The sequence below is a fragment of the Thamnophis sirtalis genome, unplaced genomic scaffold (assembly GCF_051295495.1).
Source record: "Thamnophis sirtalis isolate CommonGarterSnake01/CBP01778 unplaced genomic scaffold, rThaSir2_p1.2 scaffold_4, whole genome shotgun sequence".
Taxonomy (NCBI): domain Eukaryota; kingdom Metazoa; phylum Chordata; class Lepidosauria; order Squamata; family Natricidae; genus Thamnophis; species Thamnophis sirtalis.
Genome location: NW_028261384.1, coordinates 101229631 through 101245432, shown reverse-complemented (window position 1 = coordinate 101245432; position 15802 = coordinate 101229631). Strand labels below are relative to the sequence as shown.

General features: G+C 36.9%; 1 protein-coding gene and 1 long non-coding RNA gene across 4 annotated transcripts in view; one reads left to right on the top strand and one right to left on the bottom strand.

Annotated features, from left to right (window-relative positions):
- The window catches only part of HOXB3 (homeobox B3), a 77774-nt gene that overhangs the window by 37587 nt on the left and 24385 nt on the right, over positions 1 to 15802 (top strand). For all 3 annotated transcript variants that reach the window (XM_087713593.1, XM_014062000.2, XM_014062001.2), the window contains exon 2: positions 2683 to 2883. The gene's annotated coding sequence lies outside the window, so the exon portion shown is untranslated. The remainder of the gene's footprint in view (positions 1 to 2682; positions 2884 to 15802) is intronic.
- LOC106545450 (uncharacterized) lies at positions 2907 to 11623 on the bottom strand. Its single transcript, XR_001313306.2, has 3 exons — positions 10424 to 11623; positions 4199 to 4320; positions 2907 to 3129 (listed from the first exon to the last, which is right to left on the bottom strand). It is a non-coding gene; the product is annotated as an uncharacterized LOC106545450 (long non-coding RNA).

The window sequence follows — 15802 nt, the reverse complement described above, 5'->3', positions numbered from 1 at the left end:
GAAGGGAAGATATATATATATGACCTCTGTACCTTCCCTGCATCCTTTTTTCACAGGCACAAATCCTTTCTTCCTTTCCTTTCCCTCTAAGACATTCCAAAATGAGGTGATGCCAGAGAACTCTGAGGAGGGAGAGAAGACGCCTCCCTCTTTTGCTTTTGTATAATTACTTCTTGCTGTTTTGTGTGATATCCATGCAAACATGTATATAGAATACCACAAAATAAAACATTTTATTGTGAACATGACTCTCTGTGTTTTAAGAATCTGTTAATAGCAGCTAGAATGCTGACAGGCTTCCTTTGTTGTGATCGTTCACCTCCCCTCTCCATGTAATCCCACCACTTTTAGGTTGTAGCAGGTTTTAACTGTCAATTTTTAAACCTAAACTTCTCTGGCAAATGAAAAATGCTTGACCATAGACTATACTTTCCTTTACTACAGCTCAGGCTTAGAAAAAATGATTTATTTTGTAAGTATGCATAAGGGTGATTACATTTTGCTTTTTAAACTGGTTCAAAAAATACCATAGCATTAGATTTCTGCCTGATAACTGATACTAAGAGGGCAGACTTACATTCGCCATGAAGTTTATCCCTTCCCCCTCTTTTTTTTGTAAAAAAGCTACCTTCTTTAAGGTATTTACTGCATTTTATGATCATAATTTTTGCACAGATGTTTCTTGGTGTTTGCAGGTTTTTCTGTGTATTTTTTATATTACAAAGGAGCCAGCCACTGCAATAGCTCAAACTCTGACAAGCAAATAGATAATCAAGAAGACAAATGACTTCTTTTGTGCTCCATAGCTCTTGTATTAATTTTCATTTTCTTTCCCATATAAAGTATCGAAAATACTGTTTAGGATGAAATAGCATTCCACTTCCAAGTTACAAACTCTGTGTGAGTGTCTGTGTTTATGTGGGTGGATATGTATGGTGATACAAGCTAGTGTAAAGAAAAAAAGAGGGAGGGAGGGTGGGAGGGAGGGAGGAATTATACCATTAATGTAGGTCCTAATTTATTTGATCATGTAGGTAGAATTCATCCAGAAGTTCTCTACCAGAAGACCTGTAAAAATGAAGGTCACATTCATTTTAATGGAGTTTGTGCAAGAGAAATTCCACTTGCTTTCTACCCTGAGAAATGCCTCAGAGAAAGTAATTTCCATGGGAGAGTTAACTATTCTATAACCTTCCTTTAGGATATATTTTTTTATCCATTATTCAAACTGAGTGTTATTTTACTGTTTTATTGTATTATCAAAACATGCATCTCAGTAGGATTTATTCACAGTCCACATGTCTATTTTAAATTTAATTTTAATAGGTTGGATCCAAACTTGGTCATGCTTAGAGCAGACCAACTGAAACCGATGAGACTTAAACAACTCCTAACAAGCAGATCCCATTACTTTCACAGGATCTACTATAATTGTATTGCCCACCCTTCATGTGACAGATAGACAAATAAATACATATCATATCAAAGTTGAAGCAAAAATTTCTGACCTCATGAGAATCTAGTTATATTTAAAGTCATTTAATTCTATGATAGCTAAGTTAATAATTGCAAACCTAAGTCTCATTGATTTTGGTGAGAGTACTTTAAATCAAATTAAGAATGGGTCAAGCCATACCCTCAATTAATCCTTTACTAAGATATTTGAGATTGCTAAACACTGTGCACTGTCCAGTTAACCCACTGCTTTTTAATAGAACTACAACTAAAAAACAGCTATGATGCTGTGAATCATGTACACCACCCAGGATGACTCTGTGTGTGAGATGGAGAGTTTCTAAATCATATATATATATATATATATATATATATATATATATATATATATATATATATATATATATATATATATATATATATATATATATATATATATATATATATATATATATATATATATATATATATATATATATATATAATCTGCAACAGATCCTTTGTTATGGAAATTAATGGGACTAACTTATAAGTAAATATGGTGTCTGCAGGATGTCTTGGGACAGTCATATATGCACCAACAGAGGGAAGCACATGTACCGTGCACTTACAGAAAATATATATATTTATAACAACACATCTAATTAATTCCCCCACCTCATATTTCTTATGGATTAATACTTGAGGAAAATGTCAGTTCAAGTATTGGTACATTTTTATTGTTTTTGGAATATTTGAACACATCTGTTGGTGACAGGCTTAAGGAAGGCTCAAAAGAAAATTATAATTGTATTCTATACTGATATCATATTATTGCCATACTGAAGTGGAGCAAATTTTTTGTAAGCTTGATTACCACCCCCCCACTACTCCACCCTTGACTCCCCAGGACTGGTGGTAGCTAGATCACATTGTTTTAATTTCTCTTGATTCCTGTGATGCTGGAGGGTTTCTCTTCAATGTTTAGGGCTAACACAAGTCCTTCTCCCTTCTACGTTCCCCAAACAAAACTTTAAAGCATATACTGGTAAGAATGCAGCTCCTATAGAATCAAATCAAAGCTGGAGAGTGTGAATAGATTTTAGGGTGGGGATTTCTATAGCTTCCAAAAGTTCACAGGCTTCGAAAGCAGACAGGAGCTGAGAAAAATGTGAGAATTATGCGGGGAAAATCATTAATCATTTCTTTTCTTCAAATACTTATCCTTTTCCTATTGTTATTCAACAGCAAACCTCTACAGACCTTCTGTTGGGAAAAAAAGAGAGCACCCGGGAGCCTTGAATCTTTTAAGATATCTTCCAGGAGATAATATTCTCTGAAATATACATTAAAAATTGAACACTTTTTTATTTTAATGGAAGACTTGACTTCAAATATGAATACGATCAGCTATAAACATCTGGAAAAAAATCCTATGAAGCTAAAAAGGTAATATATGTAAAATAATATATATATATAGAATTATTTTAAAGCATGGGTTGTTCTTTTGAAAGTGCATATTGCTTGGGTTTTAAGAATGAAAGTTGGCAGGGACAATGTCAAATGTCTTCTCTTAAAATTGTGTCCCGTGAAGCGAAGAAGCTGGATTCTATGTCGACTTGTTCATTCCAAAGCAATGACCTCGAAGTACTATGGTCTTACTTTTCTGTAAGTGTTTTCATAGAATTTGCAGTTCTGGATGAAGGCAGAATTTTTTTTTTCATCAAAAGAACAAAGAGAAAAAACACAGTTAATTTAATTTGTTTCCTGATTATGTGAGATTTCTAGAATTTTGTTTTCTGTGCAAGGTTTATTTTGTTTTAATACAGTTTTCTTGTATGGAAGTTATCAGTTTTTTTTGGTAGAACTGACAATAAGTAGGCATCAGAATTAAGAAGCTCCCTATTTCTATTTCTCTATAAATTTTGTGCTTCCTAGAATTTTTTCCCCAGGTATAAGATAGTACACTTCATAATTGTAATTTGGAAAAAGGAGGCACAGCTAGTAAATTGCTGCTGAAATGCATGTGTCTTGTATGTTTTATATGAGCTTTAAACGTTTGTTGGAAGAGTTATGAACAATAGATTGTTGCCTATCTATCTATCCACCCATCATCCATCTATCTATCTATCTATCTATCTATCTATCTATCTATCTATCTATCTATCTATCTATCTATCTATCTATCTATCTATCTATCTATCTATCTATCTTTGATCCATGTGCATTTCAAGATGGAGAAGACTTATATTAAACAAACACAGTTAAAATTTGACCCTGGTGAGCTGCAGAGTGAGTGCTGAGTTCATCCAAGGGACACATTTTCTGAATGATTAGCCTGGTATTGCAACTACAGAATGACCTCTCCAAACCCCTTGACCTTTTCAGGACTGGACATTGTGCCATATAGCATGGATCACACAGAAGCAGGGGTAGGCTAAATCAAAATCTGGAGACCAACCTGAAAACTCTCAGCAAAAACAGCCATTACCCAACACCTTTCCCACCCCCAGATTTCCTTCTACTTTTTGTAGATCTTGTTAATTTTTCCTGTAGCTGAATTATGTTGTCTGAAGCTGGGCTTTTTTTTTGGTAGGGTTTGCTGATGAGGGCAGAATCCCAAGAAAAGTTCTCCTTCACAATGAATGGGAGTTGAAAAGTTAGGCTGGTTTGATTGATGGAGATTAATTTAATGTGCTCTTATCTTACTTTGGTCTACTTGAATTTAATTATGAATAGAGACAATTTCTCTGTCCCAAAGTACCTGGATATTACTTTGTCATCATCAGATGTGGAAATAAGAATCACAGTGATGGTTGTAGAAGTAGAAATGCTATGGCTTTCCCTTGCTTCTCAGTTGGGTTGATTCTTTCACTTTTTTCTTCCCTGCAAGAACAACAGACAGCATTTGATGACTAGATGTCTTTCATAACCCCCTTAAGATTCACCGACAAGAATATAGAGGGAAGGTTTTTATCCTTCTCTCACTGTCTTCCTTATCATTTTTTAGAAAGATGATCTCCAATATCTCACAAATGTTTTAACAACCCATTCTCTCCCTCCTGCCTGAAAAAGCTTTGGTGGTCCAGATTTTGATAAATATATTTCTTGACTACTGAAGATAGCCAGGAGACTAGAATGGCAGTCTTACCATCTTTTGTTTTTATTTCCCAATTTGATGCCCATTTTTCTCTATTCCTTTTCTTTTATGCCTTTTTCTCTCTCTAATGAAATTGTGGAATGTCAATTCAGAAATGATTGTAAATGTTTGGAGATTTTACAAAATTTTGTAAAGGATTCAGGCATACATTCACCCATGAAATGTAACATCTTTATGTTGTTTCTGATACTCTAACTATAGGAGGCAGGGAAAGTAGTAAAGGCACTTATTTTTCAAAGGAGTCTAAATAAATCAAATCAATGGATGATCTTATCCCTCTCAACTTGCAAGGCCAAGTGAGAGCAATAACTAGGGAAATCCATGAAAGATTTGCCATAATACACAAGGCAGGCTGTAGACTAATCTTTGCCAATTGAGACTCCAAAATTGCTTTAAACTGGTTTAAGGCCATTTATACCTACCTAAGTAAAAGGAAAGGAACTACCAAATTGCAGTCTGCACAGTTCCATCTAGGTACCTCAAAACCAAGACCAAAATTGCTGCTTGCTTTGAGCTGCATAAAATGTTCTTTAAAGATCACCCATAAAGCTCCCACCTTCCTCCATATCCCCAAGTTGGCATTCACAAGGAAAGCTAACTTTTAGATAAGTAGTGATTAATAAAGGTGTTTTTTTTTGCTATATGCATTTTGTTGAGTAGAGAAATAAAAAATAAATTAAAAAAAAAACAACCCAGACCACCTTCCAGATGTTTTGAAAGTACAAGTGATGGGAACTATAGCCCAAGACATCTGGGGGAATAGGCAATTGAGGCAAACTAGAATATGTAGGAAAACTGATCAATGAAAGAGAGAACATATGTCCTCTACCCACTCTCTCTCACAACACACACACACACACACACACACACACACACACACACACACACACACACAAGCTCTTGTTTGTCAGGCACGTCTTATTCTTCTCTTTGACACACCAAGAAAACTAGCTAGTGGATGTGTACAATGTGTACAAATATGCTCTTGAATCCTCCAGAAGTGTTGGACTCCTGCTCTGTGCTTTGCTAATAGTTCTAGAAAGAAAACTCTCTAGATGCAGCAATTGGGGCCTACCAGTCTGGAGCCAGGAATTTTTGGGGTCAGGCCAAGGATACTGACTCATTCTCTCCTCTTTCTGCCATGTAGTTTTATTTCAGCCTCCCCCAGTGATTTCATATTTTTTTTAAATTAAATTACTATCTCCATTTACTTTGGGAATGATAGCTTAATACATTCAAAGATGTTTTCAAAGTTGGGAAATACGAAGAAAGTTTGTGGGTGTCTGCACTCAACCTTGCTACCTGTGTGCATATATTTGCTTCAAACCAAGCTCAAAGCATATGTTTTCTCTTTCTTCAGATGTATGTCATGGTTCCTTCCTTCCTTCCTCCCTCCCTCCCTCCCTCCCTCCCTCCCTCCCTCCCTCCCTCCCTTCCTTCCTTCCTTCCTTCCTTCCTTTCATAGGTCCCTCTTAGGGAGAGATGAAGAAGCGAAGAAGCGGGTTGTTGAGGCTAGGCAGAGTATGGGGTTTGGGAACATTCTCAGTTTGATCAGTAGCCCCCTTGACAGATTTATGATCCCCAATAAAACAAGTGTGTTTAAATTCGTAAATCAATCTGCCTTTCCCACTATATAATGTTCATTTTATCTCCAGAGAGAGAAAAACCCTCTCGTTTCTCGCACCTTCCAGGGTGAAGCAAAGACGCTTCCTTTCCTTTGAACTGTAAAAGACAGAAAGTCTTTTAAAATCAAAGTTGCTCTTTTTTAAAAAGAAAGACAGAGGGAGGGAGGGAGGGAGGAGGGAGAAGCAGATGGATTTTTTCTTCCTTCTTTGTACAAAGATCATAGAATATTTTCTTGATTTTTCCTTGCTCTTTTTTATTTCTTATAAATAACTCTCCTTCCCTCCCTTTCTTCCTTTCTCAGAATGCTTGAAAATTCTATATATTGTACACTGAGGTTAATTTCATTCTTTAAAATCCCTACTGCAGTTTTTTTTTAAATGGTTACTTCTCAAGTCAAAACTGGATTTTTCTTTGGGTTTTACTTCCCACATCAAAATATTTTAGGATGAGAGACAATTGATATATTGATAGATTAGTAGTGGTGGATTAGGAATTACAACTGGCCACATCACTGACATTTTTTGAATGTAAGATTGAGTGAAACCACAATAATATTTAATAATATTGAATAAGGATATTTATGTATATGGAAAAACCTTATTGGATTAACATGTTTCTATGCAAATGAACTTTAAGATCTTAGCCACACCTATAGGCAAGGGTTTCATGATCCAGCCATTGTTTTCTATATTTTTTCAACCAGAATATTGCATTCTAAAAAAAAAAAGCCTTTTTATGACTCAAAATCAACTCCCCCTCTTCCACTGTCAGCATAAGATTTGCTTCAGTAGAACCAGTGATGGTAGCCATCCTGAAAGGCTGAACACCGCATGCTCTTCATAATCCTTTTGTTACACAGATTTTAAGACTAAAGTGTTTTCTCAATCTTTTATTAAGTTCCTGCCTAAAATGCATTTCACTTTCAGAGAATTGCTGCAGGTTACCTTTGCCAAACGCATTTACCAACCAAAGAGAAAATGGAGCTCAGTTGTTAAAGTATCATTTGTATGTTAATCACAGATACATCAATGCACATGCATGCACATGCATAAACACACACAAATACATGCACAACACATGCAAACACACACAAACACAGATATATTTTTTTCTTTCTTGCAGAGAAAGTCTTTATTCCCCTCCCCCACCTCCCCCTGCACCTTTGTTTGATTTGGTTTTACTGCCCACTTACACCTCTAGTTCCCTGGCTGCTATTGAGCCTATTGTTTGGATAAAAGATATCATTACTGTCTTACCATCTGGAATAGGAGGGGAGGAGGGAATTTTTTTTTAAAAAAAAATAACCTTGATCCTCTTTAAAAGGGAGCTGTCCTTTCTTGTATTTCTTATTATATGCATAATGCAACTGTTTTCAGACATTTGCACAAATACATAGGTATGCTTTAATGTGGAGGATCATTTGTTCTATAGACTCTTCTGATAAATACAATTCTAATAAATACAATTCCTGTGTGGGTTTAAATCTGTCTGTTACAACTTGAACTCCCAAATTGTGTTTGGTTACAACTGCAGTAATTCTCAGCCTGATTGTTAAATTAAATACTAATTTTCAGGCTTCCACTATTAGTTCCGACTCCATGGGAGCTCATATTCTGTACAACTGATTATGGTCAGTCTGTACTTACTATCATGATTGTTACTTTTATTATTTAATACTGACTTTGCTCTGGATATAGACAACAGATTAAATCCTTCTGGAATACTTAGTATTAGTGCTATAGCTATTGAGAAAAGGTAATGGTACTCAGCATAGGGGAGCATATAGAAAGAGAAAATGAGGATAACAAAGGAATAAAATAATAATAAAACAATGTAGGACAAAACAGATATAAGGAAAGAAATTGAATATCTTTTTTTAAAGGTTTGTGAGCTCCAGAGAGTGTTGAGCAAAAAGTATCTAGATGTGCATTTCCCTATCTGCTTAAACTTATGGATATGCTATTTGTAACACGTGTCTTTCTAATGAAGCCCTCCCATTGGTTTACTAATGCTACATTTTCCCTCATATATTTCTACAAAATAATCGAACTGATGTTTATAAAAAGAAATGTGTACCTATGTATGAATTCATGTATATGGTGAAAGAAATGAGGCGAATGTATGTGTGTGTGTGTATAGACAAAAGGACAACTTCAGCGTTCCAGGAGAAGGTCACAACGGTCCTTTCTGTGGTGAGGAAAGGGGGGGGTTGTAGGAGAGGGAGAGCTAGGGAAAGAGAACCCCCATCCTTCCCCAAGTCATGTGATTCATTAAATAATTAATGCAGAGGTTGCAGAATAGATATGTATTCGTCAGGAAAATCACAGACATGGACTCCTTGTGTCTGACGTGAAATTCAACTGTCCTTAAAAAAAATCTGCCCCCTCCCTCTCTCTCACTCTCTTTCTTGTACACACACACACAAAAACACAAAAGCATATTTCAGAGGTGGGGGGAAAGGGAGAGAGAGAGAGGAAGAGAGAGAGAGAGAGAGAGAGAGAGAGAGAGAGAGAGAGAGGAAGTGTGTGTGAGAGAAAGAGAGAGAGAGAGGGAGAGAGAGAGAGAGAGAGAGAGAGAGAGAGAGAGAGAGAGAGAGAGAGCTGCAATAAAACATTTCTCAGGAAGCAAGAAGCCACGCCGAGGGCTGGACTTATTGTAAGTAGCGGGAGATCTCTTCTTGCCTCTCAGTCTGTATGTCCATGTAAATTTATTGTTTGTTATTAATGTTATTGTCGTAAAATGTGACAAATAGCCATCTTCATTTTCTCCCATTTTTCTTCACCCTGTGGTGGTGTGTATATTTATACCCATGTAGGCATTCATTGTGTGAACATGCATGTGTGTGTGTGTGAGTGTGTGAGTGAGTGAGAGAGAGAGAAAGAGAGAGTGTGTGTGTATACATACACACATATCCTCAAACCTTTTCTTTTTGTCATTTCTCTCTCTCCGTTGATTTATTACAATAAACATGTCAGCAGCAACAGACCTTCTCCCATTGTGTGTGTGTGTGTGTGTGTCTTTGGGAGAGAGTTGTGTTGTTTATAGCACTGTCCAAGGTAAATCATTTCTCAAAGGAAAGTGATGTGTGATCTTTCAGAATCTCTCTCTTTCTCTCTCCTTCCTTCTCATTCTCTCTTCCCCAGTTGATTATTTCAGACGATTTACTGTAATATATCAAAACTTAATATGAAAACTGTATAGCTGGGAATCTTAAATTAAAGCAACTGTGATTACCAATTAAGAGATTTTATATAAATTTTGAGCAATCCAGGAATCATGGAAAATAACATTAAAGTACAGTTTGAAATCTCGGGGAGAGAAATTTTGTTTGCCATTTCTCATAATTTTTAAAAAAAACCCAAGATGGATCAGCGGGGGGGGGGGGGGAGGAGAGATATCTAGGGGTTTGGCTGCCGGAGTTAAATTCTATTTTCTGTGCAAGAAAGACAGAAAGGGCCCAATCCATGGAGATGTTTGGTAATAAATGTCTCCTATTTACTTAAAAGTCTGGAGAAGATAGAAGTCCCTGTGGATTGTGCCTAATGCGCTTTCAAAAATCTGATTTGAGAAATCAGACAAAGGGCTTAAAGAACTCTTAACGTCAAATCCCCAATTTATCCAGAAAGGACAATGGTAAACTAGCTGGGATGCAAAAATCTACCTGTGTTTGAAATGAACTAAAGCTAGCACCTAAAATAAGAGATTAGGAAGACTGGTTTAGTATACTGGAATGAGCCGGATATATTTCAATGTGCGTGCGCGCACGCGTTTGTGTGTGTGTGCTGTGTGTGTGTTTAATTCTTCATTCTCCGGCAGAACAATAGACGGTCCCTTTCCAAATCCGTGGTAGAGACCCCGTGTTGAGACAACAATGGAAAACCCAGCATGAACTTTGTACCGGAGGCCTTTCCTTCTCCCTCGCCTCCAGTTTACAAATAATGTACTTGTCTCTGACAAGAATATTTTTTCTCCCTTTATTTAAGGATATTTGCCCATAGGCTTATTTATTTCTGCGCTGTGGATAGTGATGCTCTGGACAGCACAGGATTCATGTTCAGGACTCCTTAATAAGGATGGCCTCTATAATAATAAAGTGCTATAGCTTAGAAGATGGGGTAGGACTTTTCCTTGAAATTCTGAGGATTGGGCGCTTGAACAATATGCAGCTAAGGGGACTGAGGTTATCAACCTCTGCTCACTTACCTGACAGAAAGATTCCTTAAATTTGCTAGGATTTCCTCCTGAACAATCAATGCATACATATGCCTTGTGAATGCAGGCAGTTGTCGTAGGCCTGCATTCACTGGACTAGCATAACCCCAATCCTCCCGAATGTTGCTGGCGAATTTTCTCCTGGCTTGCTTTCCTTTCCTTGGCTCTGTTGAAAGAAATGGGGTGGGAGGGAGGGGGACTGCTGCGGAGCGGCTTCTCCAGGTGCCATTGGTAGACAATGGTTATTCCTTGAAATCTCCAGCCAAAACAATCCCCGGCAGTTAATGCAGAGGGAAAAGGGTAAGAGCTCAAAAACTTTGAGTGAAGGTGGCCCTCTTTGAAATGCAGAAGTCCCAGAGTGAGGCTGGTCCAGCTGAGAAAGTGGCAGAACCCGTCAGTGACATTTCAGCTTGCTGGCTGACTCAAGGAGCTGGCCATTCCTCAAAGAGCTCAAATGTGGAAAGGTGAAAGTCAGACTGGGTGGAGTCCTTCAATGGGAAGTATGTTGCCACCATCACCAACAGTAACCATAACACCATGAGCAAGGCCAAGTGTAGAAAGTCGGGCCAAGCAACCACTGGAAGGAAGAAGGAGAAAGCTGGCAGGCAAGGTTCGGAGGTTCAGTGGAGGCTCTGCCAGAGCCCCGATTTGCTTTGCTCACCTATTGCCTGAATGATGATCTTTTAGTCTTGTCTGCTAGGACAAGCCTCTAGATTAGGCCATTCGGTCAATCTGATGACTTCCATTAACCAGGAATAATGACAAGAAAGTATCTTCTTTCCCACCTTATTATTTCAAGGTAATATTTTGTTTTGTGAATATGCAAGTAAGGTATAAAAGAAGGGAACTAACAGAAAAATAAAGAAAGGACTGTGAAATAAAAGCGATTTACGGGGCAATCCTCTGCATGTCTACTTAGAAGCAGCTTTATGAGACTTACTCCAGTATGGTTCAATCTTGTTTGTACAATAATAATTTAGGTCTATTTAAAAAGTGCAAGTTTCTACAAAGTAATGTGAATTGACTAATCGCCCTTTCTAATTCCACAGGAATTCTTGCATAATACACGGATCAAGTCCACTTTCAGGGTTTGTGTGCAGGGGATGTGTGAATGGGCTCTAGAAGAATTGGGGTGATGTAAATGAGGGTTGAAACCTGTTTTTCCTTCTGAGGTTCTTGCAGCAAATGGAAATACAAGCCTGGAAAACTTTAGAAAATACTTCAAAGAGTTTTTTTCTCATTTCCTTAGATTTGACTTCCAAGTGAAAACACACATTGGTTTGGTTCATTTCCTGGGCTTAGGGCAAAAAATTATCTGCTGGATTATGGCCAAAATATTTTTGCGATGGAAGCTAGGCAAATTCTGAAAAGCTACAGAAGGTGCAGAAAATGCACAGTGCTTAGCACAAAATGAGGCAGCAAGGTGAATAACACAAACAGCCCTGGTAGGGATGCAGAGAGGTCAGTCCTTCCTCTTTTCTGTTCTTTCCAACACAACCATCCCCCACCTATAAATCTACACCACCACCCCATTCCTTTGTATCAGTTTTTCCTTCTGATATCATTTTCCTCGAGGAATTGACCTTGCCTCCTTTCTATCCCTCTACTTTCCCATAAAAAGACTCACTGGGGTTTATTCTAACCTATATGTATCTGCTGGCCATCCTGCTTCATTAAATCATAACATTTCCCTATTTGTGTTAATTATTGGTTTATTTATTGATCGGACACTATAATAACTTTGCTGCTGAAGTACTTTTCTGCAAACTGTAACAAAATCTGTAAAATCATTATCATCTTCCTTTGTGTTATAGGTGCATACTTCTTTATTAGCTTGGTTGATCTCCAATACCCTGCTAAATTAGCACTACTGTTACAGAAATGCAACATAGAAATGAGATATATACTATTTCACATACTTCCTAGTTTATTGATTAGGTCTTCTATTGATGCATACAAGCAGACATTCACCTTTGTTGATAGATTCAGAGTTCATTGCAAGTTTCTTTTTCTATCAACAGCACTTTTAGAATTTATCCATTAAACATCATTGAAAATAATTCTTCAGTGTGGGGGCTTCTTCCCTATGAATTGTATTGGTTTTTTTTTTCCAGAGGAGGCTTAGGGAAGCATTCATTTCTTCCTCTCAATATTCTTGGAAAACTTGCAACCTTCATTTGGACAGGGTTACCTGTGCAAGGTAACTTTCCTCTTAACTGTGGTCCAAAATAAGAACCAAACTGGAACTAAATTGGCAGAGCAAAGCTATTAAAAGAGAAAAACAATGTTTTCTTTGCAACTTTTTAAAAATTCCTTTTGGACTTCTTGGATTTTGTCTCTATAGAATCTAGTTCCCCGGTTCTATATCCATTTAATTTTGAAGCAAGCCTCATTTAATATCCAAAGCATTTTTCCAACAGCTAAGATTACAATGCTTTACAGGCTTATGCCCCACTTAGACAAATAAGCATATTTTTAATTATTTATATAGGATTACATTATAAGTGTTTTTGAAATCTCAGCCTTACATTTAGTCACCATATTATAACAAAAGTAATTGTATTGTAATTCTTCTCTTGAGTTATTTATAATCAGTATATGTTTCTTAAACTCGAAGAACTAGGATAACATACCTTCTTCTCCTAAGAACTGAATTAACAGTATAAGCATATTTTAATAAACCTGCAACAAGAAGCTATTTAAATAAATCTTCCTGCACTCCTTCTAAACCATCTATTTTCAACCATCCAAGTCATGGTTGTCCAAAGGTGCTTTTTCAAGAGGCAACTGGAGTTTCTCATTTTTCTTTGAAGACATTTTGCTTCTCATCTCAGAAGCTTCTTCAGGTCCAAAGGTGTTTTTTAAAGAGGCAGAAGAAGCTTCTTGGATGACAGCAAAATGTCTTCAAAGAAAAATGAGAAACTCAGGTTGCCTTTTGAAAAAGCACCTTTGGGACAATAGGGGCTAAGATTCCTACTCAGTCTGTGTTTCTCAACCTTAATCTGTATGAAATTCAACCCCCAGAATTCCCCAGACAACACGCTTGGGGGTGGCGAATAGGAATTCTAGGAATTGAAGTTTACATAGCTTAAAACTGCTGAAGTTGAGAACCATTGATCTAGATAACCTTGTTCTTTAGCCTTAGTCTGAGAATAAAATACGGTAGGTCCTGTGCTGAGATATATGCCATCTATTGGGAGAAACATTGGGACAAAAATACAATGATAAAAACATATTAGCTTCTCAAAACATGGCAAGTGTTTTTCTTTTGTTTCAATATGTCATTCTCTATTATGTTAAAGAATCTTGGGTTTTATACTAAAATAATGTCAAGGGTAGGTAATCCAACAACAATTTGCTTCCTGCCTGCTAACCTATGAAGAACAGTAGAATAACAGAATAACAGAGCTGGAAGGGACCTTGATGTCTTCTAGCCCAACTCCTTGCTCAGACAGGAAGCCCTATAACATTTCAGACAAATGGTTCTACAGTCTCTTCTTAAAAGCCTCCAGTGAGGGAATTCCCACAACTTCTGGATGCAAGTTGTCCTCTGGGTTAATTGTTTTCATTGGTTAAGAAGTTTCTCCTCAGTTCTAGGTTGCTTCCCTCGTTGATTAATCAGAATAAAGCTGTCAGAGTAGGAAAATGTCTAAAACTCAGTGCCTAAAAGGAAGAAGAGCTTGAGTAAGGGAGTTGTGGCAATAACAACTCTTTTAAGTTACAAAGGAAATAAGTCACTTTCCAAATCTATAAAAAATGATTCCTTTGAGATAATTTTCCAGAGATTCTAGCAATTCTAACCCTAACCCTCAGTTTATTCCACTTGTTTCCAAAGGATATTAATATATTTTAAGGTCTTGGCAAGGTTGATCCATGAAATATTTCTGGATCTCAGTACACTTTAAGGTAATCTTTTCCAACATGCTAGAACACTGCCTTTAGCATCTGGAAACCTAGACCCTGGCTTAAGAGGAACTCTTGGGCCTCAGAGCCACACTAAACCAATCCAAACACAACCACAAGCCAGAATAAAGTGGAGAGAGCAGACATAGTTCATATCTGACAGCTATAATTCTACCCAATTCTCACTCTTTGTGTGCCCACAAACAGTTTTGTGGGCAAACTAAGAAACTCAGTAAGAGAGGCATTTTTCTGGTGATTGGTCTCTTAGAGACCAAGCAAACAAGGAGTAATTCCAAAATAAATACAGTAAAGTAATGCAGGGACTTCAGCATTAGATGCATGTGTATGCTTCTTCTTAGATATGGGCAAATATTTCCAAATCAATCCTCTGACTTTCAGATAGCTTACTTCTAAGTAACTCTAAAACCTACATCTCAAATCAGAAAATAACAAGGGATTAAAGGAAGATACTCAACTTACTCTATTCACGAAATCATGATCTGACTATTTAGTCCAATGACAGTGGGATGGTTTCATATTAATGGACTTTACAACCAAGTAAAAACTATTTAATACTGCAATTATTAAAAGTAGTCCAAGTAGAAATTTGGTCACTTGAGATCTATGTACTTCACCTTGTAAATTAGTACAATTTCTGTGTATAATAAATGTAGCATTTGTGTAATAGCCCAAGGAATGATTCTTTTATTCTTTGGGTAGGATTCCATGAAAGGTTCTTTGCACAGTTCCCACTGAAGCACAAAAGAAGATAGTTAGAAATGCATTTTTAAGTCAGACACTACAATTCTGTGAGCCTTCTTAGAAATAAGCCCATTAACTTTAGTAAGACTTACTCATAGGTAGGTTAATTTAATGTTGCAACTGTGATTGTAAAAGTGCTGAAGAAGCCAAAGGGAATAATAACAAAGAAAAGCAAAATTGCTCTGCCTCATATAAAGTGATAAATTTATTTTTATATTAGAGTATGCCTTTTTAAACCAGAAGAATTGAAGTTAGTGTATCTGAGAATGAGTTACCAAGTTCCAGATGTAAGGCCATGACCCTGAGTATCTTGTATACAATTCAGCGGGAAGTTCTTGTAGGCAAGCTTCATCAAGTTGAATAATTCCCATTCAGTTCTACAAAGTTTGTACAGGAGATTGCTTCATTGAGTCCTCCCTACCAACATTAAAACACCCTGGGGTGCTTTGCTTTGGGGTCATATTTTCCCAAAGTCTTGATTGATTGAATGTTTTTAGGGGAATAATGAATTTGTTAAAAGTTACAGGAGTATTCCTTAATGGAATCCTTGAGATAAAAATATTCTTGATTTGCAATAAGCCCACTTTGAATAGGATTTATTAAAGAGTAAGGAGAGGAGGAAAGAATGAAAGGCATTGCTGGATTATTAACAGAAGTAGACAAGTAAGTGAATGAAATCTGTGGTCCATTTGCTTTAATCCTGGA